The sequence below is a fragment of the Phocoena phocoena genome, chromosome 1, assembly GCF_963924675.1.
Source record: "Phocoena phocoena chromosome 1, mPhoPho1.1, whole genome shotgun sequence".
Classification (NCBI taxonomy): Eukaryota; Metazoa; Chordata; class Mammalia; order Artiodactyla; family Phocoenidae; genus Phocoena; species Phocoena phocoena.
This window is the reverse complement of record NC_089219.1, coordinates 128,253,129-128,278,387: the sequence shown is the minus strand read 5'-3', so window position 1 is coordinate 128,278,387 and position 25,259 is coordinate 128,253,129. Positions and strand designations below refer to the sequence as shown.

General features: G+C 39.6%; 1 protein-coding gene across 2 annotated transcripts in view; it reads right to left on the bottom strand.

Moving 5' to 3' along the window:
* Positions 1–20,088, bottom strand: part of PRRC2C (proline rich coiled-coil 2C) — a 97,760-nt gene extending 77,672 nt beyond the window's left edge. The window contains exon 1 of one of the 2 annotated variants that reach the window (XM_065889397.1): positions 19,853–20,088. The gene's annotated coding sequence lies outside the window, so the exon portion shown is untranslated. The remainder of the gene's footprint in view (positions 1–19,852) is intronic. The other variant, XM_065889388.1, reaches the window with a different exon arrangement.
* Between the last annotated feature and the right edge of the window lie 5,171 nt (positions 20,089–25,259).

Genomic DNA, 25,259 nt, shown 5'->3' with positions numbered 1-25,259 from the left:
TGATTATGGTCAACAACATTGTATATGTATTTCGAAGCCGCTAAGATCTTTTTTTTTAAAACATCTTTATTGGAGTATAATTGATTTAAAATGGTGTGTTAGTTTCTGCTTTATAACAAAGTGAACCAGCTACACATATACATATATCCCCGTATCTCCTCCCACCCTCCCTATCCCACCCCTCTAGGTGGTCACAAAGCTCCGAGCTGATCTCCCTGTGCTATGTAGCTGCTTCCCACTAGCCATCTATTTTATATTTGGTAGTATATATAAGTCCACGCCACTCTCGCTTCGTCCCAGCTTACCCTTCCCCCTTCCGATGTCCTCAAGTCCACTCTCTACGTCTGCGTCTTTATTCCTATCCCACCTCTAAGTTCTTCAGAACCTTTTTATTTTAGATTCCATATATATGCTAGCATATGGTATTTGTTTTTCTCTTTCTTACTTCCCTCTGTATGATAGTCTCTAGGTCCATCCACCTCACTACAAATAACTCAATTTCGTTTCTTTCTGTGGCTGAGTAATATTCCATTGTATATATGTGCCACATCTTTATCCATTCATCTGTGGATGGACACTTAGGTTGCTTCCATGACCTGGCTATTGTAAAGGGAACTTCAATGAACACTGTGGTACACGACTCTTTTTGAATTATGGTTTTCTCAGGGTATATGCCCAGTAGTGGGATTGCTGGGTCGTATGGTAGTTCTATTTTTAGCTTTTTAAGGAACCTCCATACTGTTCTCCATAGTGGCTGTATCAATTTACATTCCCCCCAACAGTGCAAGAGGATTCACTTTTCTCCACACCCTCTCTAGCATTTACTGTTTGTAGATTTTTCGAGCTAAGATCTTAAATGATAATTATGCACGTGATGTGTAGAGGTTTAAGCTAATGCTTAACCTCCACACATCACGTGCATAATTAATCACACTGCAATAAATAAATGCACAAAAATACACCTTAAACTTATATGACATATGTTAAAAATATCTCAAATTTTTTAAAAAGGACCACAGACAAAAGGTAAAACCTGAAACTATAAAAACTTCTAGAGAAACCATAGGAGAAAATCTTTGTGACCCTGGGTTAAATATAAAGGCTTCTTAGATAGTATACTAAAAACACAATTCATAGGGAATTCCCGGGCAGTCCAATGGTTAGGACTCAGAGCTTTCACTGCCAAAGGCGTGGGTTCAGTCCCTGGCTGGGGAACTAAGATCCTGCAAGCCGCATGCGGTGGGGGTGGGGGCGGGGCTCACAATCCATAAAAGATGAAATTTTTAAACTAGACTTTTGCCTTTTGAAAGTTCTCACGGTTGACAATGAAAACACAAGCTACTGTCTGGGAAAAAACATCTGCAGATCATGTATCTGACGCAATATTTTTATCCAGAATATGTACAAAACTCTCAGAACTCAATAATAAAACACATGACCCAATTATTTTTAAAGGGCACAGGATGTGACACTTCACCAGAGATACACAAGTGGCAAGTAAACAGGTGTAAAGATATTCAGCATTTCAGCACCATTAGTATTTGGGAAATGCAAATTTAGACCACAGTAAGATAACTCCATACTTCTACTGTATTGGCTAAAACTACGGAATAATTATACCAAGTGTCGACAAGGATGTGGAAGAACTGGAACTCTCATAGCCTGCTCGTGGGAATGTAAAATGGTATAACCACTTGGGAAAACAGTTTGGCAGCTTCTTTAAAAGGAAAAAACATCCCCAAATCGTACAATCCCAATTCCATTCCCAATGTTTATACAAGAAAATGAAAACAAATGTCCATATGAAGACTCAGACTTGTACCCTGGTTCATAGTTTTATTTGTAATAGGCAAGCACTGGAAACAACCCAACTGTTCACAAACAGGTTACTGGATAACCATATTGTGGTATATACATAAATGGAATGAATACCCAAGTAATAAAAAAGAATGAACTACTGATAAATGTAACAACATGGATAAATCTCAAAGTCATTATGGTGAAGGAAAGAAGCTAGACTCCCAACATATACACTATATACTGAATTCAACTGTGGATGAAAAATGTTGCCTCCCATATCAGTAAACAAAGGATGTTGCCAGGCCAACAAGCCAGTAGCTACAGCAGCCACCGCCAACTGTGCACCCTGAGGGGATCCAGGGTGGAGAAAAAGGAGGATACTGGTCCTAGAGAGTTAAGGTGCATATCAAAGGAATGATTTCAATAAGCCCAGACCCTTGCGTCTTCCCATACTAGAAAAGAGCTAAATTCATTAACTTGAGACGTCTGGTTTTCTTTAATTAACCTTAACCTTTTTTGATGTTCCAACTACCTGGGTTTTGTTGCAAAACTTCCATATATCCTGGCTCCTCCCTTACCTCTCTGGACTAGTCCCTAGGAGCTAACTGAAAGGCTAACTTCCAGGCTTAAGTCTTCAGTTTTGTCCGCCAAATAAAACGTAATTCTCAACTTTTAGGTTGTGCTTTTCTTTCAGTCGACACTACAAAATGCAAATGTATCTATGGTACAGGAAGCAGATCAGTGATTGCCTATGGATAGGAACTGGGAGGAACAGAAGGAAATTTTTCTTGATATGCTCATTATCTTGACTGTGGTAAGAGTTTCATGATGTGTATATGCAAAGCATCAAATAGTATACTTTAAGTATGTGCAGTTTAGTTTATGTCAATAAAAAATATTTTTAAAAAGATCAAGGACCCCCAGATTCCAAGCAAACAAGAGGGATTAGAAATGAAGTTATTACAGATATTTACACAAATTTATTGTAAGTGGAGTGTAGACTGCAAGGTATGATATTGTGATTTATAAGAAAATTATACTTGGTCTTCATCCGCACTCCTGACACAGGGCTAAAACCCTTGGAATTTCCTAAATAATAGGAGATAAAGGTGTCTCTTGTTATTCATAACAAGCCCCTTGCAACCACACCTGAGGATAAGTTAGTGTAGTGACTCCAGGAAGGCCTCTAGGGGTGAGGGCTGGTTGCCAGGGGAATCAACCAAGTGATTAGAGGGCTGGCACTTTCAACACCATCCTCCTCTCCTCCAGGGTAGGGAGAGGACCTGGAGGTTGAATTAATCACCGTTGGCCAAAGATTTAATTATTCATGCCTCCATTAAGGCTGGGAGTACTTCCTGGAGGATGGAGTTCCATAAACTACACAGGGACAAAAACTCATGTGCTTGGGACTCTTCTGGACCTTGCCCTGTACATCTTTTCATTCACTCCCATACTTTAATATTTTTGTAATAAACCAGTAATCTAGTAAGTAAATTGTTTTCCTGAGTTCTGTGAACTGCTCTAGCAAATTAATCAAACATGATTTACAGCCAGCCAGCCAGTTAGCTAGCAGCATGGTTAACAATCGTAACAATCTGGACTTTCAACTGGCATCTGAAGTATTTGGGGGGACAGTCTTGTGGGACTGAGCCCTTATTAATCTCTGGGATATAATGCTATCTCTGGGTAGTTAGATCAGAATTGAGTTAAATTTCAGGACACCCTGATAGTGGCTGGAGAATCTAACTGCTTGGTGTGGGGAACCCCGCTCTCCACATGGTGACCAGAAATGTCAGAAGTAAAGTAGAATATTAATATAGGAGCTATACAATAGGTTTTTTTTTGGTTCTTTTTGGCTGCATTTGTTCTTCGTTGCTGTGTGCGGGCTTTCTCTAGTTGAGGCGAGTGGGGGCTACTCTTTGCTGCAGTGCGTGAGCTTCTCATTTCGGTGGCTTCTCTTGCTGCGGAGCATGGGCTCTAGGTGCGGGCTTCAGCAGTTGGGGCTCGCAGGCTCAGTAGTTGTGGCTTGCAGGCTCCAGAGCGCAGGCTCAGCAGTTGTGGCACACAAGATTAGTTGCTCCACGGCATGTGGGATCTTCTTGGACCAGGGATTGAACCCATGTCCCCTGAATTGGCAGGCGGATTCTTAACCACTGCCCCACCAGGGAAGTCCCTACAGTAGTGTTTTTCATTTGTACAAGGGAAGAGGGCAGGGATGGCAGGGAGGGAAACAGGCTGGCAAGATATGAAATTGGAGAAATCAGTAGCTCTGAGAAGGAATAATGAAGAACAATGTAATAATACAGCTCATGCCAGAGCAGAAAAAAAAATGTCAGAACATAATAAACAAGGAATCAACAAACTGTTTTTGTTCCTGGGATTGATAAGAAAGTAGTTTAATATTCCTGTGGCTACAAAGTTAATAGACAAAACCAGAAATGCGGAAGAAAATCAACTGAAAGCGAAAAACAAACACACCTCTTATCAAACCATAAAGCGCAGAATCATATAATTCAAAGGAATGCTCTTAAAGACTTTCATTACCAGACAAAACAATATGTTTTAAAAGTTACCCAAAAAAAAGCAGAAAAGAAAAATCAAATTAAAAAAAAAAAACAATAATAACTACTGATAAATTCAAGAGCTGGCTCTTTTGGAAAAAATATATATAAATTAGCTGAATCACTCTAATTTTAAGTTAACACTAAGAATGAGAAAGATGATATAAAATACACACATGAAAAGAAGGCTTTGAAATAAGGGTTTTCTAGGAAAACAGAAATTACCAGATTTGGCTCAAAATAAACAGGTAAAAACAATGGAAAAAAAAAGCTGTCCAAAAGCTGCCCACCCCCGAAGTGTCTGGCCCAGGTGATTTCACAAGGGAATTCTGACATTAAACAGAGACAATTCACATGCTATTTACAATGAACTAAAGGCAGGCTTTGGCAAACTAAGGCCTATGGCCAAATCCAGTCTGTGGTCTGTTTTGTAAGGCTTGGGTAGAGAGCTGAGAATGGTTTAGAACCCAGCAGCATAGCTTAAAACAAAGTCTAAGAATCTATCCTAAAAAAATACTAATGCGTGCAAAATACACATACACGTAAGGATATTCACTACAATATGGTATGTGATAAAATTTATTTATAATCTATGTCAGTCATTAAGTGATCCATATTTTGAAACATTTACTGAACACCTACTATGTATGCTATTCTGTGCACTGGAGATACAAGGGATAAGAATCTGCTCTCTCGGGTCTTACTTTCTAGTTTGGTGATTCAAATAATAGGTAAACAAAATCATTTCAGATGGTGACAATGCCATAAATAAAACCAAACAGGACAACATGAAAGGGTGGAAACTACTTTAGAAAGGGTGGAACTACTTTAGATAAGTTGATCACTAAAGGCCTCTCTGAGGAGAGAGCTTCTGACTTGGATCTAAAGGGCAAAGAGGCAGCTTCAAGGTTGAAGAAAAACCAAATGCAAAGGACCTCTGGCCCTGATATGCTAACCATGTTCAAAAAAGCTGGGGAAGCAGAAGCTAGTAAGAAAGGGACAGTTGAAGGAGAGAAAGAAGGTTGGATGAGGTGGGCCTATTAGGATTAAAAACTTTATCTTTGAAACAATGGGAAATGACTGAATTCTGAGCAAAGGCTTGTCTTTGTTTTAAAAATAGCATTCTGGGAGTTCCCTGGTGGCCTAGTGGTTAAGATTCTGGGCTTTCACTGCTGTGGCCCAGGTTCAATTCCTGGTCAGGGAACTGAGAACCCTCAAGCTGTGTGGCGTGGCCAAAAAAAAACCCCATTTTTTATATTACTACCCTGTCTACTATGTACCTAAAAAAATCTAAATCATTAAGGGCTGAGGGTCAGTCTCCAAAATAAAGCTTTTTGAATAACACATCCCCTTTCTCTGTTTAAGGGAAGAGAAAGTAAACATCTCTCTAAATTCAAGGTTCTATAACTGAGCAATGCTGGTAAGAAACTAGCATTTTTTTCACTGAAATTAGATGTAGCAAAACATGCACCTACATTTTCCGAATTTTGAATAAATACATATTACCTTTTTTGACCAAAAAAAAAAAAAAGTTAAGATGGAAGAAAGTAAGAAAAAAGAAAAAAAAAAAAAGGAAGCCAGTGCTTTTAAAGCCAACAGACTTTCCAAAAGGTCCAAGGGAAATTTGGAAGGCAGCAGTTTACCATAATATAAACATCAACTTTTTGAAATGAAAGAATAACAAACAGTGGTAACAAAAAGATGGTTTTCATGAAAGGACAGGTATTGTAGGTGGAAAATTTGTGGGGAAAAAAATCTGTAAGAGATTTCCACATCAAGAGGAGATTAGGTACCACCTCTAAAATTCCATCAGTGCCAAAAATTGTAAGATTCTAAGGTGACTCACCTACGATTACAAAAGAATTAAAAGTATTTGATACCAAAAATATTAAGTGATATTTAAAATCTAGTATATTTGGGGGGGAGGGAGGAACCTCATACTTTTGCAAATCACCAATTTGCAAAATTCAATTAAATGACAGAATCATAATCTTTCTGGCCTCCATGGGCTTCTATGTATCCAGCCTCTGTTTACCTCTTTCCTCCTTATTCTTATGGTGATTGTTTAGTTCCTCTGGGAAACACAGCACAATGTCCCACTCAAATTGTTAACATTAAAAAGAAACTGCAACCATTTCCAGCCTACTGGACACATTCAACAAATGTTTTATTGAACAAATATAGGAAGAATATATACTAATAATAGTCAAGTATCACATACAAATATAAAAATAAAGAGCTTCTGTGTAAACCATTTTCACTGGTTTCTGTGACTGACATCTGCCTCATTTTTTTTTTCCTATCCCTCTACATAAATGTTAGCTGCTTTTGTCAGCTCTCTTCTCTATGTGCTTACCTCTTTAGCCATCTCATCTACTGTTCACTGCTTCCGTAAGGATAATTCCCAACCAAATCCTTCCTTCAAGCTACAATCTTTAGACATTCATTTTTAATTGCGTATAGAACAAAACATCTTCACTTGAGTTTCTTGACAGAACTACACACTAAACATGTTTAATTCCACCATCCACACAAAAAAAATATTTACCCAGTGCCTACTAATCAGGCACTACTAGGAACAAATGAAAAAGACATGCTGATCTCATCAACTGAGTGGAGATTTGAGAAGGCTGGAAAAGATTTGCAAAGAACTGGGAGAAAAGACAGCCAACTAGTAAAACGAGGCATTGACAGGCAGCACTGAAACCTGAGTAGAAGCTGGAAACCAGGAATATACAGTATTCCCAAGCCTGTGCAGTTTGAAGGCTGTTAACAATGTCCAGCAGCATGTCTAGAAGTAGGGAGTGGTGGGAGGCACAAAGCAGCTGGATCGAATAAGAAATTAGAGTTGCGCCAGGCAGGTGTAAAGAAAAGCAAGGGAGATGAGGATACCGCTAGGAGAATGGTTAGATTAACATTTCATGGAAGTCTAAATCAGAGAGTGAAGTAAGACAAGCTGGAAAAAAATAAGGAGAAGAGGAGAAGGAACTGGAAATTTCAAAAAGATTGAATAAAAGCTCTTAACAGTAGTGATTATTGAATGCTTGCTGAGTCAAGCTTACTATGGATTGCTCTGTTCATTTAATAAAAACAGCAGGAGAAAATGTACTGAATGAAAAGTGGAGGCATAGGAGCTTGTGATTTGAATGTAACGTTTCAGGTAATGACAGCGTTTAGACCAAGACATTAAAGGTCAAAAACATATATGTGAGTGTGTGCATAGGTACATGTACACACAGAGAATGGTAAAACAAATACAGCAAACTATTAACAATCAGGGAATATGAATGAACGAATATGGAAATTCTCTGTATTATTTTTACAACATTTCTTTGAGATTAAGACTATCCAACCCCCAAAAAAGTCTAAAAGTTTATCTGCTTTCCCAAACATGTTCTTCCCAATTTCACCATAACCATTTTCCCTAACCTCTAGTTTAAAACCCTGAGTAATCTTCTATATTTATTTCTCCCATTTCTAACATAAAGAGGGATCCAATTTCTATACATTCTAATTTTGTAATGTCTCTTGAAGCCAAGTTTTTAAAATCTGAGCTCTAGAGATTTAGAATGTAAAAATATCAGACTGGAAATAAGAAGAGCTCAAAGCCCAAGTCACCAAAACTTACCAATGAAGAAACAACCTTAGAAGTAAAACTCATAAGGCTAGGAAGTGATGGAGCCAAGATTACTGTCAAAGCCAGTAACCAAGATAACCTCACCATATGAAAATCAGAACTCAATTTTCATTATAGAAGAGATAAGCATCAAACCTTTAAAATACATAATAAATAACATGTCATTTGAGGTTAAGAGATTTTAAAAGATTCAAGTTTTTCATAACAAAACTTACTCTGGGGACGTCCCTGGTGGTGCAGTGGTTAAGAATCCTCCTGCCAATACAGGGGACACGGGTTCAAGCCCTGGTCCGGGAAGATCGCACATGCCGCGGAGCAACTAAGCCACTGTGCCACAACTACCGAGCCTATGCTCTAGAGCTCACCAGCCGCAACTACTGAGCCCACGTGCCACAACTTCTGAAGCCCGCGCACCTAGAGCCTGTGCTCCACAAGAAGAGAAGCCACCGCAATGAGAAGCCCGTGCACTGCAATGAAGAGTAGCCCCTGCTTGATGCAACTAGAGAAAGCCCGTGAGCAGCAATGAAGACCCAACACAGGCAAAAAATTAATTAATTAAAAACAAAACTTACTCCGTTACAATAGAGTTGAATATCAAGGATAAAAAAATTAAAGCAACAAAACATAGTAATATCTCAATTAATGAATGTATTCCAACTGTTGTAGAAATATTACTTTGAAGTGTAACAATGTAAAAAGCATAAAAATCAATGCATTATAGACTGTAAAAGGGGGGGTTACTATGAACTGAACTGTGTCCACCCAAAATTCATATGTTGAAGCCCTAACTACCAATGTAATAGAAAGTATTTGGAGCTGGGACCTTTGGGAGGTAATTAGGGTTAAATGAAGTGATGAATGTGGGGCCTCATAATGGGATTAGTTCTCTTATAAGAGGAAGAGACATCAGAGCTCTACTCAGCCATGCGAGGACTCAGCTAGAAGGCATTCAGCCAAACCTGACTACACTGGCACCGTGATCTTGGACTTCCAGCCTTCAGAACTGTGAAAAATAACTTTGTTTTTTAAGCCACCTCGCCTATGGTATTTTCTCATGGTAGCTAACAAAGATAGAGGGGGATTGATGTATTAACTTCAGAAAACAGCATTTTATAACTCAACTTTTAACTAAATTTTCCATTTAAAATAAAAAGTCAAGACGTTCACCACACTCCTCTGAGTTCCAGGTCAATCGGCATTCACAAAATATTACCTTTTAAAAAAATTTTTTTTAATTAATTTTTATTGGAGTATAGTTGATTTATAATGTAAAATATTACCTTTCTAAAAAGTTTACTTTTGACTAACTCCCCCCCCCGCAGTTTGACTTTAAACACATTAATCAAAGTACTAGTCTTTATACACTCCTCCTTAAATACAAATGAGGATCATATAATATTTGAGGCTGAAAATTATTTTATATTCAAGTAAGTCAATATGAAGTAATGTGACCAGAAAAACTAATATATTGGACCCTGTCCTTTTCAAAGCCTTTTGTCAAAAACTTGAATAAAGACCTGGAAAGTAGACACCACATATGACACAAACATCTGAAAGAGTAACAATGCGCTTAATGACTTTCTTAAGATTTAATGACTTTCTTGGAATGCTGGATAAAATTAAATTGGATTTAAGAATAAGTAGTGGGCTTCCCTGGTGGCACAGTGGTTGAGAGTCCACCTGCCGATGCAGGGGACACGGGTTCGTGCCCCGGTCCGGGAAGATCCCATGTGCCGCGGAGCGGCTGGGCCCGTGAGCCATGGCCACTGAGCCTGCGCATCCGGAGCCTGTGCTCCGCAACGGGAGAGGCCACAACAGTGAGAGGTCCTCGTACCAAAAAAAAAAAAAAAAAAAAAAAAAAACAATAGGTAGTTAGTCATAGCTCAAGAACTGAATTTCATAAATACAAAATACAGACCCAGCCTGTTCATATAAAACAGGACAGTTAGTAACAGCTAGTAGTGTGACAGCACTGCTTTACAAAAATTGCTACTTTGATAGAAATCTAATGCACAAATCTAGAATTGTGACAGTTCTACTGAATCTTGTGTTTATCACATTGTTTAGAGCATTACGCTCAATTCTGGTCTTCATTAAGACAAACATTAAAAACAAACTAAATTGGATACAAAAGAAAAACTTCGTAACTGTTCAGTTTACCCATAGGTGGAAACAAGTTATATCTTAAACTCATTCTCTACTTTCACCATTAGCCAAGCAACCCGAAGAGCTGTGAAATGAAGTGATAAGTAATTTTCCTGAGGCACAAAATGCCACAATGCCATGAGGTATGTGAGAGAAGGATGCTTCTAGGAAATAAGCTTAGACATCTCTCCCTATCTCTCCTGCTGTCTCATCCCCAGAGTTTGTTTTGTTTTTTAGAGAAACAGTAACTCTCGTGAAGAGATACATAACTGTTTCTTTGTGGGGGAAAAAAGAGCTCTGAAAAGAAAGCCAAATCCTCGTGCAGATGATGGAAGCCAAGAGAAAGTGAAGAGGTTTGAATGCTATCATGGTGTTCAAATATTTGGAAATTTAGAAGATCTTAAAATGACTGTTAAAGGTTAACTACAGTGTCTTCCTGGGCACCAGATATGTTCAAGCAACAGCAAGATAAGCCTTTATCAAAAATACTTTAAAAGGTAACTTCTGCTTTGAGTGAGAGGTTGAACTGGTCAACTTCTAAGGTCACTTCCATTGCTAACTGTTATAATCACTTAGTTATTCAGAGTGACATAACACTATTTGCAGCAACATGGACAGACCTAGAGATTATCATACTAAGTGAAGTAAATCAGACAGAGAAAGACAAATATATGATATCACTTACATATGAGATATCACTTTCTGTGAGAAAGACTCACAGACATAGAAAACAAACATGGTTACCAACAAGGAAAGGGTGGGGGGATAAATTAGTAGTTTGGGATTAACACATACACACTACTATATATATAAGAGAAACAACAAGGATCTACTGTACAGCACAGGGAACTATATTCACCATCTTGTAATAACCCATAATGGAAAAAAATCTGAAAAAGAATGTGTATATATATGTGTATAACTGAGTCACTTTGCTATACACCTGAAACTAATACAACATTGTAAATCAACCACACTTCAATAAAAAATAAATTAAAAAAATAAAGTTAGAGTGACATCCAATATTTTTAAGATCTGCTATTACAATAGTAAAGCTAAGAATATCACCACGTTGACTGCCCCTACTACAAATAGCACTACAGCAAAAGCATTAAAAATTGTTATTTTTAAAAACAAAGTGTAATACCAATAAATCTTTTGCAATTTTAATCAAAATGGTAGAAGGGCTCAGACTGTTCTTAGAAACTGAAATATGTGAATTAAGTTTCTGGGGCCAAGAAAGCCTTATCAGAAAAGAAATGTAGCTATCAAATCTTCTGTATTATAAATTACTATCCCAGCAAAGTAAAGCTGTGTGTCTATCACTTTATATAAGGTGACTGCCAGAGCACTCTTTTGGACAACTTGTAGTATTTTAAAACTGTTCGTATTACACAATTACTTCTCTTACAACAGATTCAGTTTAAATCCCAGCTCTAACATTTAGTAGCTACGTTTTTATAGCATAATTGTGGCATACACATATTTATGGCATAAGCATTTCCACAGTCATTAAATATAATCCTGAATTTCTATTTCCTCATCTGTTGGCTATATCTTCTAGTCTCTTGTGAGATTTAAGTGTGTATAAAGCTGTCAGATGGTGTCTGGTACTTAATAATGAGCTTAATAAACAGTAATAACATTTTCAAAACTTATACATAGTAAATAAAAACTAATGCATAAATAAGTTCTTAGTCAACTTTATTTTTTGAAAGGCAAGTATGTTGGATTTTATGGGAGAAAAAGAGAAGCATTCTGTTCAAGATGCTCATCCAACATCATGAATTATTCTAAACCTTTCATATAACTAAAGGGCTGCCTTTAAGGGTTGGAATTGTAAGTTTAAATTTTTAAGTGTAGAGAATGGGTTAGCATCCCTCCCCACCAAGCACTGGCTCTATTCCTCTACCATTAAAATGATCTGTCTTGAGACATGTTAACCTACCCATCTCTTTCTCCTACTTTCTACTTTCATTTTTTTCCATGTTTTCAAATTTGTCATAAATATAACTATACAACCAAAGAAATTTATTTATTTAATTTTTGGTCAGGTCAGGAAATCAAGCAATCAGCACATATAAGCTATTCTTGACTTTTCAATCCTTACTCAATAGCTCTTTCTTCATCAGGAGAAAGATGTCTCCAAAATATCAGAAGACTCTGATTCTACAGTTGGGAGATATTTCATCTTTCTACATTCTGTATCCTAATTGTGGTGTGGGCTACATGTAACTACACATATCAAAAAATCCAATTTTTCTTAATCAAAATTATAACACTTATACAGCAATATAACCAACCTTCCACATCTCTGTCAAAAGGCTTATTTCAATAACATCCTTTCCCTGCTTTTAAAATAAAATTTCTCTATCTGTCCCATTTCAGAAGTAATTCTTCATATTATGTTCAATTAAGATCTACAAAGTTTAAACCTAACATTAAAAACAGTTACTTAGGGCTTCCCTGGTGGCGCAGTGGTTGAGAGTCCGCCTACTGATGCAGGGGACACGGGATCGTGCCCCCGTCCGGGAGGATCCCACATGCCACATAGCGGCTGGGCCTGTGAGCCATGGCCGCTGGGCCTGCGCGTCCGGAGCCTGTGCTCCGCGACGGGAGAGGCCACAGCAGTGAGAGGCCCTCGTACTGCAAAAACAACATCAATGACAACAACAACAAAAAAAAACCAGTTACTTAAAAATACAGGCCAAGGGACTTCCCTGGTGGCACAGTGGTTAAGAATCCACCTGCCTGGACCTAGAGTCTGTCATACAGAGTGAAGCAAGTCAGAAAGAGAAAAACAAATACCATATGCTAACACATATATATGGAATCTAAGAAAAAAAAAGAAAAGGTCATGAAGAACCCAGGGGTAAGACGGGAATAAAGACACACCTACTAGAGAATGGACTTGAGGATATGGGAAGGGGGAAGGGTAAGCTGTGACAAAGTGAGAGAATGGCATGGACATATATACACTACCAAACGTAAAATAGATAGCTAGTGGGAAGCAGCTGCATGACACAGGGAGATCAGCTCGGGGCTTTGTGACCACCTAGAGGGGTGGGATAGGGAGGGTGGGAGGGAGGGAGACGCAAGAGGGAAGAGATATGGGAACATATGTATAACTGATTCACTTTGTTATAAAGCAGAAACTAACACACTGTTGTAAAGCAATTATACTCCAATAAAGATGTTTAAAAAGAAATCCACCTGTCAATGCAGGGGACACGGGTTTGATCCCTGGTCCGGGAAGATCCCACATTCTGCGGAGCAACTAAGCCCGTATGCCACAACTACTGAGCCTGTGCTCTAGAGCCCATGAGCCACAGCTACTGAGCCCTCGTGCCACAACTACTGAAGCCCACGCACCTAGAGCCTGTGCTCCACAACAAGAGAAGCCACTGCAATGAGAAGCCCGCGCACCACAACGAAGAGCCTCCCGCTCGCCACAACTAGAGAAAGCCCGCACGCAGCAATGAAGACCCAACACAGCCCCCCAAAAAAGTTCAAACATCAAAATAAATAACATTAAAAATATATACAAATATAGGCCAAGCAACAATAGTCATATTGCCAAAAATGTAAATTGTAATTGCAACTGAAAAAGTATAAAGTGGTTTTTTTGAAGATTAAAATGTTAAGTATAGTTTTATTCATATATTCTCTTTCCTCTTTGAAAGCTGATAATCTACATATGATATTTTAATAAACATTATTTGTTTCCAAATTACTAGAAACACTTAATAAGTTACAATGCCCATCTTTAAAATACACTGGATAAACTGGAATTCTGTACTTGCTGTTGGGCAACTACTTAACCCATTTTCATAATAAGTTCTAAGCTTTCTGTTCCTAGTGACCATTTCTCCAGTCTCCCAAATGTTTTTGATGTTGTTCTAAACATATCCTTAATATGTCTCCTTAAGGAGCCTTTCAGAGCACTGGCCTCCACAGGGCCTTTGTGCAAATAGAAAAACACACCCTCTGGGAAGATACAGGTACTCATCTTGGTGAGAGGGCTGATGTCTTGTGAGGGAGAAGAGAAGTGGAGGCACAATTTCTGCTGGAGGCCTAGCCAGGGCACAGGACTCTGAAAGCAGATCAAGGGCTAGATTTCAGTCCTTGTTGCCTCCTTCAGCCAGGCATCTTTGTGCAGTGCACAAATGGTACAACCATATACAGCAGCCCTGCACTTTCAGATTATTCATTAGGAAAGGAGGAGGAAGATCGATTATTAACCTCCCTAGACACCCATTCTCTAACTACATATGCACCATGAGGAGATCTTCCAATCTCGTTGAGAACCTATCCTCCCGTAATTCAACTTTCTACTTTTCACGCGTCCCTTTTGTTTTAAATGTGGTTAAGACTCATGTGATATCAAAGAATATTAAACTCAAAAAGTATAAGAAATACATTTAATGTGATCTTTGTAACAATCCTCTAAGATAGGAGAAACCGATATTATCCTTATTTTCCAGATGAATAGTGTATCCACAACTTGAAGAAGTCAAGCCACTTGCCTCCAAGTGACAAAAGGATTAACCCCAGATTTTCAAACTCCTAGTCCAGAGCTCATTTTGAGTATTCAACACACCTAAAAATCAAGAGGTCTCACTACTTATTCCTCCCTGCTTATAACCTTTCAGCCTCATTAATTGACTTAAATTCTCTTAGGGTCACCAAGGATCACTCAAGCCAAATCCAAGAGCCCTATCTCACATATTTTTCTGAACTCTGCTACATTTGGCTGTCACAATCCTATTTTAGAGATTTTCCTTTTCCACCCTGATTTCTGTAGTGACTTCTTTCTTAAGTTATTCATTCTTGTTCTCCTCCTCTTGTCATAGATTATCTTACACATCCTGTTACATTTCTCTGTCTAAATAAACCCACTCCACTTTGCAGTTCATCCTGGAAATGGTGGTCCCAAGTATGTAGTTAAGGCTCTAATTTATATCTCTACTCCTGTAATGCTGCCATTTCCTGTTTGATGAATCTATTCTATTTTTAGGCTTTCATCACTTCTGGCCTTCATTAATTCCAACTGCTGCCTGATCCTATGCAGTATTCATTTCTTATAGCAGTTATGTCCCAAAGGGTAGGATACAAATGAGTACTGATGGTATATTAGATGATTTTAAGTAGTCCATAGAGGAATATTTAAAATTACATGTTTAACGCATGTTAGGGGTAAAAAACTCTAACACCAAATAATCACATAAATTTTTCTTTTAAACTCACTTAATTAAAAGATAGGAAGCTAAATTAAACAAAAATATTGACAGATGGTTTGAAGATAAAGCAAAAATTGTGAATGACTAAAGTTTGAAAAACACTGGCCACTGGGAAATCCATGTAGTATAGAAGTTAAGCACTCAGGCTCTGGGTCAATAATCTGAATCTCACCTACTAGCTAAGTAACTTTGAACAAATTACTACATCTCTTTAAATCCAGTTTTCTAGTTGTGTAATGGGAATAAAATAATCCACATTCTAGGCTTATTGTATGGAATGAAAGAGATAATCCTCAAAGTGTTCTTAGCTCAGTGCCTGGCATGGTAAGTGCTCACTAAATATTAATAATTACAATTATTCTTAGTCCCTCCTGGCCATCATGCCTTTACTTGTAACCAACTGGGCACTCGACCTATATACTATGGACAATTTTCCATATATGAATTTTCTGCCCCAAATTTCCATTACCTGTCTGTATATCCTTATTTTTATATTCTGGTATGAATCCAAAGATCACGTGATAACTTTTAATATTAATCCTTAAGACTGTGAACATCTTGGCAGTACGAACCAAAAGCCATTTTCCTCTCATGCACTGTGCCTTACAAAATTAAAAGAATCGGTAATGTTTGTTGAATAAATCTAAAAATTAGTAAGGATAATCTGATGCAAAGAAATCTCACAATGTACAGAACATAAACACAAACTATTTGAAAGCATCTGATACTATTCTAATAGGTAAATAAAGGGGGAAAAATGACTGGGGTATTCTTTTGCTCCACTAAGGCATTTGTCAGTTGAACCTTAGTTGTGGGTCTAATCTTTCTGTTTCCTAATCTCATTTATTCAATAACATATAATAAACTCTAGATACATGCCAACCACTGTACAAAGTGATAAGACACGGAAACAGTCTAGTAAAGGAAAACAGACTAATATCAGAAGGCAGACAAGAAACAGAAAACTACTATATAATGTTATGTAAATAATGCCCAGTATTGGGGCTTCCCTGGTTGGCGCAGTGGTTTAGAATATGCCTGCCAATGCAGGGGACACGGGTTCAAGCCCTGGTCCGGGAAGATCCCACATGCCGCGGAGCAACTAAGCCACCCGTGTGCTCTAGAGCCCGCGAGCCACAACTACTGAGCCCGCATGCCACAACTACTGAAGCCCATGTGCCCAGAGCCCGTGCTCTGCAACAAGAGAAGCCACCACAATGAGAAGCCTGTGCATCGCGACGAAGAGTAGACCCCGCTCGCCGCAACTAGAGAAAGCCCATGCGCAGCAACAAAGACCCAACGTAGCCAAAAATAAATAAATTTAAAAAAAAAACTCAATAGTGTTTTTTTTTAATACTAGATGTGCTTCACAAATGCTGATTATGTCCTGCTCTTCTTTAATGTAGAGCACCTAGCAGCACCACACATGGGTGAGTATATTACATTAACAGTAATAATTCCACTGCTATCTTGTGTTCAACTCTAGGTATAGGCTAACCACATAAAAGTTTCTGTCAACTAGACAACTGTTGAAACTCAGTAATAGCCCTTGTTCTGATTTGCCAGAAAATATGTGCACACAAAGCCCCCAAAATGTGACAGGCATTCTGTCAATCTAGAGCAAAATAATGACTAGAAATATAACTAGCAAAAAGGTCAGACTACATTTAGCCTTTGGGGAAGGGGGGAAGACACACATACAATAAAAACTTTACTGAAATCACCCTCTCTAGAGAACACTTTTACCCCCAAAGATGTCCTGACTGATGCATCAATGGCATTATTGAGAATTTTTAAATGTTATGACTCAAAACTAACTTATTAATTCTCAAGACTTCGAAGCAACAGTTAACACAGACTGAGACAAGCTTTCATTGTGTCAGCCTATTCATAAGATGACAAGGCTCGCTTTACTGAGAGTATATTAGTCATAACTCAGGCAGACACAACTTTTGGATCTCCTTCATGGTAAGAATAGGGTTCTATACCAGTTTGTGTCAACATTTTATGAATGATCAATTCGTGCCTTACACAAATATGGCATAAATAGCACCTGAAAAACGAGTTCCTCAACTGAATTACAAACTGAAGTGGTGTTTGGGGGCTGGGGGAAGAAGGAAACCACTTGGAGGGAGAGGAGGACATAATATAATCTTCAAAGACATTTTACCATAAGGATGGTGGGGTGGGGTAGGGGTAGAGGGGAGACAGGGACTTTGAATGAGGCAGAACTTCTGTATTTTCAGCTATGCCCAATATACTGATCACAGTGGTACTGACTCTAGAACATGAAGAAATCTTTAAGAAACAAAACCCAATATATAAGTGTAAAAAAAAAGATATTTAAGTCCAAAAAAGCCTTAAAAAAAAAAAAAAGGAAAACTATTTCTTAAGTTCCCAAAGGTATACTCCATTCTGAGAATACACAGGTTACCCACTGCTTGGAAGAAGAGTATTTTCTTCTACCAGTATTCTGTCATTCTCCTTCCACTACTAGTTGACCTTTTACTATGTACTGAGCACAGTAATAAGCTCTTTACATACATTATCTGTGATAAACCTACAGCAAGCCTCTGAAGGAGTTACTACTATTATCATCTCCATTTTACAGATGAGGAAATATTTTATCAATAATATAGGCTAGATATCAAAATTTAAAACTTATCTGTCATACCACAGCATTTGAGTTTTACTCGACTGGCTTTTCTATGCCCAGAGTAGCTATAATGTATTTTTTACACCTTAGAACACTTTAACCTTCACATGCAACCATGTTTCTATACTAAGTCAAGGAAAACAAAAACTAGGTTAATAATGCTGTATCTTATTTAGGTCCTATAGTTTGCAAAATTACAAGAAACAGGGAGGCAGTTTGACAGCTTAGAGCATCCCCTTTGCGTTTAGACAACCTGGGTTTGAATCTATACAGCACCATTAATAACTGCCGTGTGACCTTGGTCAAACTACTTTAATTTCTCAGATTTCATTTCCTCATCTGTAAAATGGGGATGATGATAGTACCTCCCTCAAAGGCTTGCTGTAGGATTAACAAAGAGAATGTCTGTAAAGAGCTTATTTATGTGCTCAGTACATGGTAAAAGGTCAACTAGTGGAGGGAAAACAGCCACATACCGAAACACAAAAGTAAAAGTAAAAAGTCTATATTCTGAAAATTCCATTATGGAAAAGGAGAGAATTACTCGTTGACTATATGCTAGAAACTCAAATTCAACCTATTCCTTTTTTTAGGGGATCAATGCATTTGAAGTGAACCAGAAAAGATGCTGCAGTGCATTTATGACACACACCTAAAAATGGCTCCAGTCTGAGCAGCATCTTAATTACCAACAGAGGAGGTTAATCTACTTCTAACAAATGCTGGAGTTGGGCTTAGTGGGCGTTTAAGTATCACCTTATCATTTTTATTTGCAGGAATAAGCTATCAAGCATTTAATCAAAAATCCCGATTCTTCTGGGGGCATTCCAAATGAAAATCTTACAGCACAGTCGCCTACTGTACAATTCTAAGTACCCTGGCGAGGTATGAATCTATGGACATAGGCTGAAGATCGGTCAATGCGGAAATCCGGCTAGCCTTAGAAGCCAGCAAACATCAGACATGTCGGAAACCTCAAAAGAATCTCAGATCAAGTCAAAACATATACACATCCCTTTAAAGGAATTAGACACATTCCTCTCAAGGGAAGGAAGAATTTATCAGTGCTCCTATTGGCCCCCTATGCCCTTTTCTTCAAACCCTAAAGTGGGGCCTTTACCGTAACACCAACACTAATGCTACCTCAAAGAGAGAAAGCTGCGGAGTGAGATTCACCAAGCAGGTTAGGGGATGCAGAGGCCTAGGGTGAGAAAAGACTATCCGAACCCGCCTCTGGAGTTGGGGAAGCACGTCCCTAGCGGAAGTAGGACTGGTCCTCATTCCCCGAAGAGCCTCTCACCGAGCCCGGCCTTTAACCCGGTCTCTCCCGCACACTACTCATTGCAATTTTCACCCTCACTAAACATGAAGAAGAGGTAGGCATTAAAGAGCCTAGATGAGCCTCTGAGCTGTTTGGGGGGACACATACCCACACTAGGAAAAGAGACCGCGCACCCGCCTATCCCGCGGGAAGGAAACTCCCTTCCCTTACCCGGCAACGCGCGTAATCCCCCTACAGGGCCTGAGTGGGAAGAGGTCGACGGGTCCGGAACTCCCGCTGCAGACCACATGGGGCGGGTCTGACTCCGGTTTTTCCCGCTCCCCAAGCAGGAGGCCGAGGCTCCCCCAGAAGCAGAGATGATGGTAGCCAAAGAGAAAAAGAGGATGCCCGGACCCAAGGCCCTCTCCACGCGGCTCCCTGGTCTCTGGGCGCCAGGGTCGGGGTGCGCTCCCACGCCCCGGGCCGCCCCACGCCAGCCCTCCCGGATAGGGCCCGCTTTGATCGCAGCTCCTACGCCCTCGCTTTCCTTACCGGCCAGGAAGAGTGTCAAACTGAGTGTGTCTGCGCGCTTCGAGGGGCTCCGCAGGGCTCGGATAGGGGGAAGGGGAAGGGGAAACTAGGGGTAGGGGGCGGCTGGAAGGACCCCGGGCCCCAGAGAGCCGAAGCTGCGGATGGACAAACCACCAAAGCACTTTCGCTCCTTCTCGAGAGGGAAATAGCGAGCGAGAAAAAGAAGCAAGATGGCGGCTAGCCAGCCCCTACGTACGACGTCATGCGGCGGCGTACGTAAGGCAAATCCCCGCAAGACCGCCCCCCGGCGCAGAGACGGCCGAATCACGTGAGGTCTCCGTGACGACCCAACCTCGACGGAAGGAGACGGCGCCGCTTGCCGGACCGAGGGAGTTCCTGCGATCAGAGCTCAAGATGCAGGGTGAGGATTTCGCCTGAGATCTCTCCAGGAACTCTTAGAGACCTCAATTACAGGTTGTTATGCCTCACGGAAGTGAGCACTCTTGTAGGTGCTGGATAGTTGTGTGAATTGGTTAAAACAACACTTTGGCAGTGTGTATCAAAATAAAACTATGCATAATCTTTAACCTTGGTATGTGGCCGTATCGGTATTTTCTAGAAATGTACATATACAATACTCAGTATTCATAATACTAAAACCTGTTTGTTAATAAAGATACAGAGATAAATGCATTATGTTACACCAATATTATGGAATATTTGGAAGCCATTAAATTCAGGACAAGGGAATGCTTAAGCCATAATACGCTTATGCCATAAATATGCTATTAAAAACACACATATATGCTTAGTCATAGAAAAAAAAAAAAGACTTTAAAATGTACTCTGGGGCTTCCCTGGTGGCGCAGTGGTTGATGTGGCCGATGCAGGGGAGGCGGGTTCGTGACCCGGTCCGGGAAGATCCCACATGCCGCAGAGCGGCTGGGCCCGTGAGCCGTGGCCGCTGAGCCTGCGCGTCCGGAGCCTGTGCTCCACAATGGAAGAGGCAACAACAGTGAGAGGCCCGCATACCGCAAAAAAAAAAAAAAGTACTCTGAAATGTTTATAATGCTAAACACTTTAACAATAGTTTTCTTAGAGCCATCAGATGTTTAAAAATATTTTATGCATGGATTTCTGTAATTTCCAGATTTTACAATCAGAAAAATTTTTGTGAGTGATAAAATTGTTATGAAAAACAAATGATAAACGTGTGTATACATATATAGTGCATACATGTGTGTATATAGTGTGCATGCTTATGTAAATATATATAGCATTGTTTAAGATACAAAAAGGATTACATATTTTTTAGGCTTTAAAATAAGACTCAAACAGGTATGAATGAACAGTTCTGCTAATTAATTACTATGTAGTATGGATAAGTTAACATCTCAAATTCAGTTTTCTCATTTTGTAAAATGGAGATAATAACACCTACTTCTCAAGTTTGTGTTATTGACTCACCAAATATTTATTGAGCACCTACTATATGTGCTAGGTACTGGGATACAAAGGTAAAGAAAAGTTAAGATCTTGGTCCTAATGAAACAGTGTAGTGATGCAGATCACATAGTAGATTCGGATATGTGCAGTGAAGGAAACAAACAGGATATTAAGGTAAAGAATAACTGGAAGAAAAAGGGAGAGAAAAGGTCAGGAAGGAAGGAAAGACGGAGGGAAGGAAGGAAGAGAAACAGGAAGGAAGAAAAGAATAACCAGGAACACAGTCACTCCAGATTTACTTTATGTGGTCAGTGAGTACCTTTCTGAGAAGGTGCCATTTAAACTGGGACCTAAGTGATAAGAGTAGGGACCTACTCAGCAATGCATAGAGCAGGTGGAAAAGTGCTCTGGACCCAATGAACTGCAATTACAAGTGCCCTGGTTTGGGAAAGAGCTTGGAATGTTCTAGGAACTAGGAGGAGTCTGTCTGGAGCTTAGTTAAGAGAGAGTGGCACAAGATGAAACTAAAAGGAGAGAAAAGGGCTAGGCTTAGTGGGGCCTTGGAGGCCAGGGTAAGGAGTTCAGAATGTCTTCCAGGTACAGTGAAAAGTCATTGGAAGATTTTAAGAAGGGGAGTCACATGGTCTGATTTTCCATTTTAAGGAGCTCACCGTTACTGCTGAGTGAAGAGTGTGAAGAATGGATTAAAGGGAGGTGAGAATAGAAGCAAGGAGCCCCACTAGGCAGTAATGAAGTAATTACAGTAGTGAAGAATGATAGTAGCTTGGAGTAGGATAAGAGGCTGTGGGATGGAGAGAAGTAGACAGGTTTGGTATATATTTTTAGAGCTAGAATATATTTGCTTGTGGGAGATGATCACTTCTAAGTGAGGGGAAGGTGTGAAGAAGAGAGAAGAATCAATGATGACGTAGATTTAGGGACTTCCCTGACAGTCCAGTGGTTAAGACTCTGCACTTCCACTGCAGGGGGCACAGGTTCCATCTCTGGTCAGGGACCTAAGATCCTGCATGCTGCACAATGCGGCCAAAAATTAAAAAAAAACAACGATGACATAGGTTTATGGCTTGAACAATTGGGTGGATGACAGTGACATTTATAGAGACCATGGGGATGGGAGAGGGAAGGAAAGCAGTTTGGTTGGTGGAGCAATAAAAATTAAATATTAAAAAGAAAAAATTGAGAACAAGTAGATTTTAGGCATGCTAAATTTGAGGTGTTCACGTAGTGTCCAACTGTAGATAAAGTATGCAGTTGACATGGATGTCTTGGGCTCAGAGGGAAGGTTGGGGTTGGAGATAGAGATTTGGGCTTCATAGACATGTTTCATATGTACTTCACGTGTTTCAAGCAGTGGGAAGAGATAAGATAACTCAGAGAGAAGATTAGAGAAACAAAAGAATAAAGGGCCAGACCTAAACAACAACAACATTTGGAGGTTAGGTGGAGGTGGAGGATTAAGCAAAGAACACTGAGCAGATGCCAGAGAACTGGAAAACCCAAGAGGATGATGTCACAGAAGCCAAGAGAGGAGAGTATTGTAAGAAAGTGTGAGCAATCGACTATGTTAAATGCTGCTGAGAGGTCAAGTCTTATGAAGAAGGAGCCAGAAGTGTCCATTGTATTTGGCAACATGGAGGTTACTGGTATCTTTTACAAGAATCTTTTACAAGAGGTTACATGGAGCAGTGAGGTCAGAAAGCCATACGGTAGTGAGCTAAAAATGAGATAGATGTTGAGAAAGTGGAGACTATAGATAAACCATTCTTTCCAGAACTTGAACTCTGTCATGACAGAGAAAGAAAGTAGTGGCTGGAGAGATGTGGAGTAAAGAGAGACATTTTAAAACATTGGAGACAATAGATCATGTTTGTATGATAATAGGAATAATCCAGAAGAGGGAAGAGGTGGCAATTATGTAATAGAGAGAGGGAAACTAAAAGAGAGAAATCCATGAGAAGGTGTGAAGAGGTGAGTCCAGAGCAACGATGGAGGAGAAGATAGTTGCAGCTCTAGGGACAATTGATGATTTGATGGTGGGAGCATAAGGGAAGTCCCATTGATGGCTTCTATTTTCTCAGCGAAGTAGGGAGCAAAGTAATCTGATGAGAGGGCTTGGTATGTAGGAGTTTGAGGAGAAGGAGATTCAAAAGTTATCTCAGAGAGTGAAAAAGTAAACCTAGTGTGAGGAAGAGTAGGATTCGCATGATCTGCTGAGAGCATTTTTTGAAGTTGTGATTATGGATCTAAAATATGCCATTCAGTTTATTCGTATGATTTCTCCAGCAATGTTAGCTCTTTGGTACAGCTACAGAAAAGATAGAAAGATTCACCCATGCTGAGTTTTACCAGGCATGTGTAACATAGGGAGGCAAGGATATCTGTAAGTGAGGGACTGTAATGATAATACTGTGTTTAAACATATGGTGGATGTGTAGTAGATGGTAACTTGTGTCCACTTTATAAATTGTTTATGGTATATTTTATATCCGAAGGTTACCTACCACCTCTCCTGGTCTGAGCTGTCTTCTATACCATTGTGGTCATGAAATTGTCACTGTAGCAATGTTGGAATAAATAAAATAATAAAGAGAGGTAAATCACAGGCACTCAACCCCCACCCCATTGATAATCAATAGTCTTTTGAAATGGAAAAGCTTGGCTGATATAGGGTCATTGTCAGCGAAAGGCCTGCTGACTGTCCCCAGGCAGACAGGGAAGCATAACTTTGGTGAATTTTCCAAAATACTCTAGGATGTTGTCTAGAGTATTTTAGAACAGAAATATCTTTCATTAGCAATGTAGAACAGCTCCGGCCATCAGATGAACTTACCTTAACAGAGGTCACAAGACTGGTGTATACAGCTAGAATAGTTATTAATTTCCAAGAGCTGTAATTTATATACCTGAATACTCAAGATTGCAAAGCCAGTGCATTTTCTATGTAGACAAACCTACTCAGGAAACCAAAGGCATTAACAGAAGATTGCTTGATGAGCACAGGTTCAGAACAAGTGGAGTTGTGTGTACAGACACTTCTTGATTCATGTAACTCCATGACAGGACTGTTTTGTCCCAGAGATAGAAATACTCAGTTTCCAATGGTTGCAACTTTGTACATTGATCTCCAATATAGTCGGGGCATCCTGCTGCACTGTTGATTTGGGCTCCTTCTCTCCTGACAGCATTTGAATGGGCATTGACCCTAAAGTGACCCTGTATGCTCTTTTCTCTGTTTCCATGGCTACCCAAACCTCTTAACAATATTCTTCATTAAAAGTCAAGTTACAATCAAGTCAGGCCAGTTTGTGGGTTGTTTTTTTTTTTTTGCGGTATGTGGGCCTCTCACTGTTGTGGCCTCTCCAGTTGTAGAGCACAGGCTCCGGACACGCAGGCTCAGCGGCCATGGCTCATGGGCTCAGCTGCTCCGCAGCATGTGGGATCTTCCCAGACCGGGGCACGAACCCCTGCATCGGCAGGCAGACTCTCAACCACTGCGCCACCAGGGAAGCCCCAGTGTGTGTTTTAAAGGTGACTTTGCCTACTTCTGCTCATATGCATTGTATATAATCTTAAAGTTTAGCTTCCAGGAAGCAGTCGTATTATCCTTATTTCCAATATCTTGGGGAAAATCTGACTGCAATCTCTAGATATTGGTACAGTGTTCAAAGCCAAATAATACTCTTAAAAAATTTTATTTTGTTTTGGATTATTTGCGTCTCTCCTTGTTTTGGATTATTTGCGTCTCTCCTAACACCCTTTTAGTGTAGATAAATTTGTCATAACAAAAATGTTTTCATGACAGTTTGAATGAAAACTTGCATTTAATTTCCAGTTCTGCTTTTTAAACATTAATTTTAGGTTAACATCATATTGCCAATTGATATATGAAATAGGGCAACCTAGTTTCTTACTGAAAACAAATTGATTCTCCAAACAGTATGACCTACTTTGTTTGTGGCTT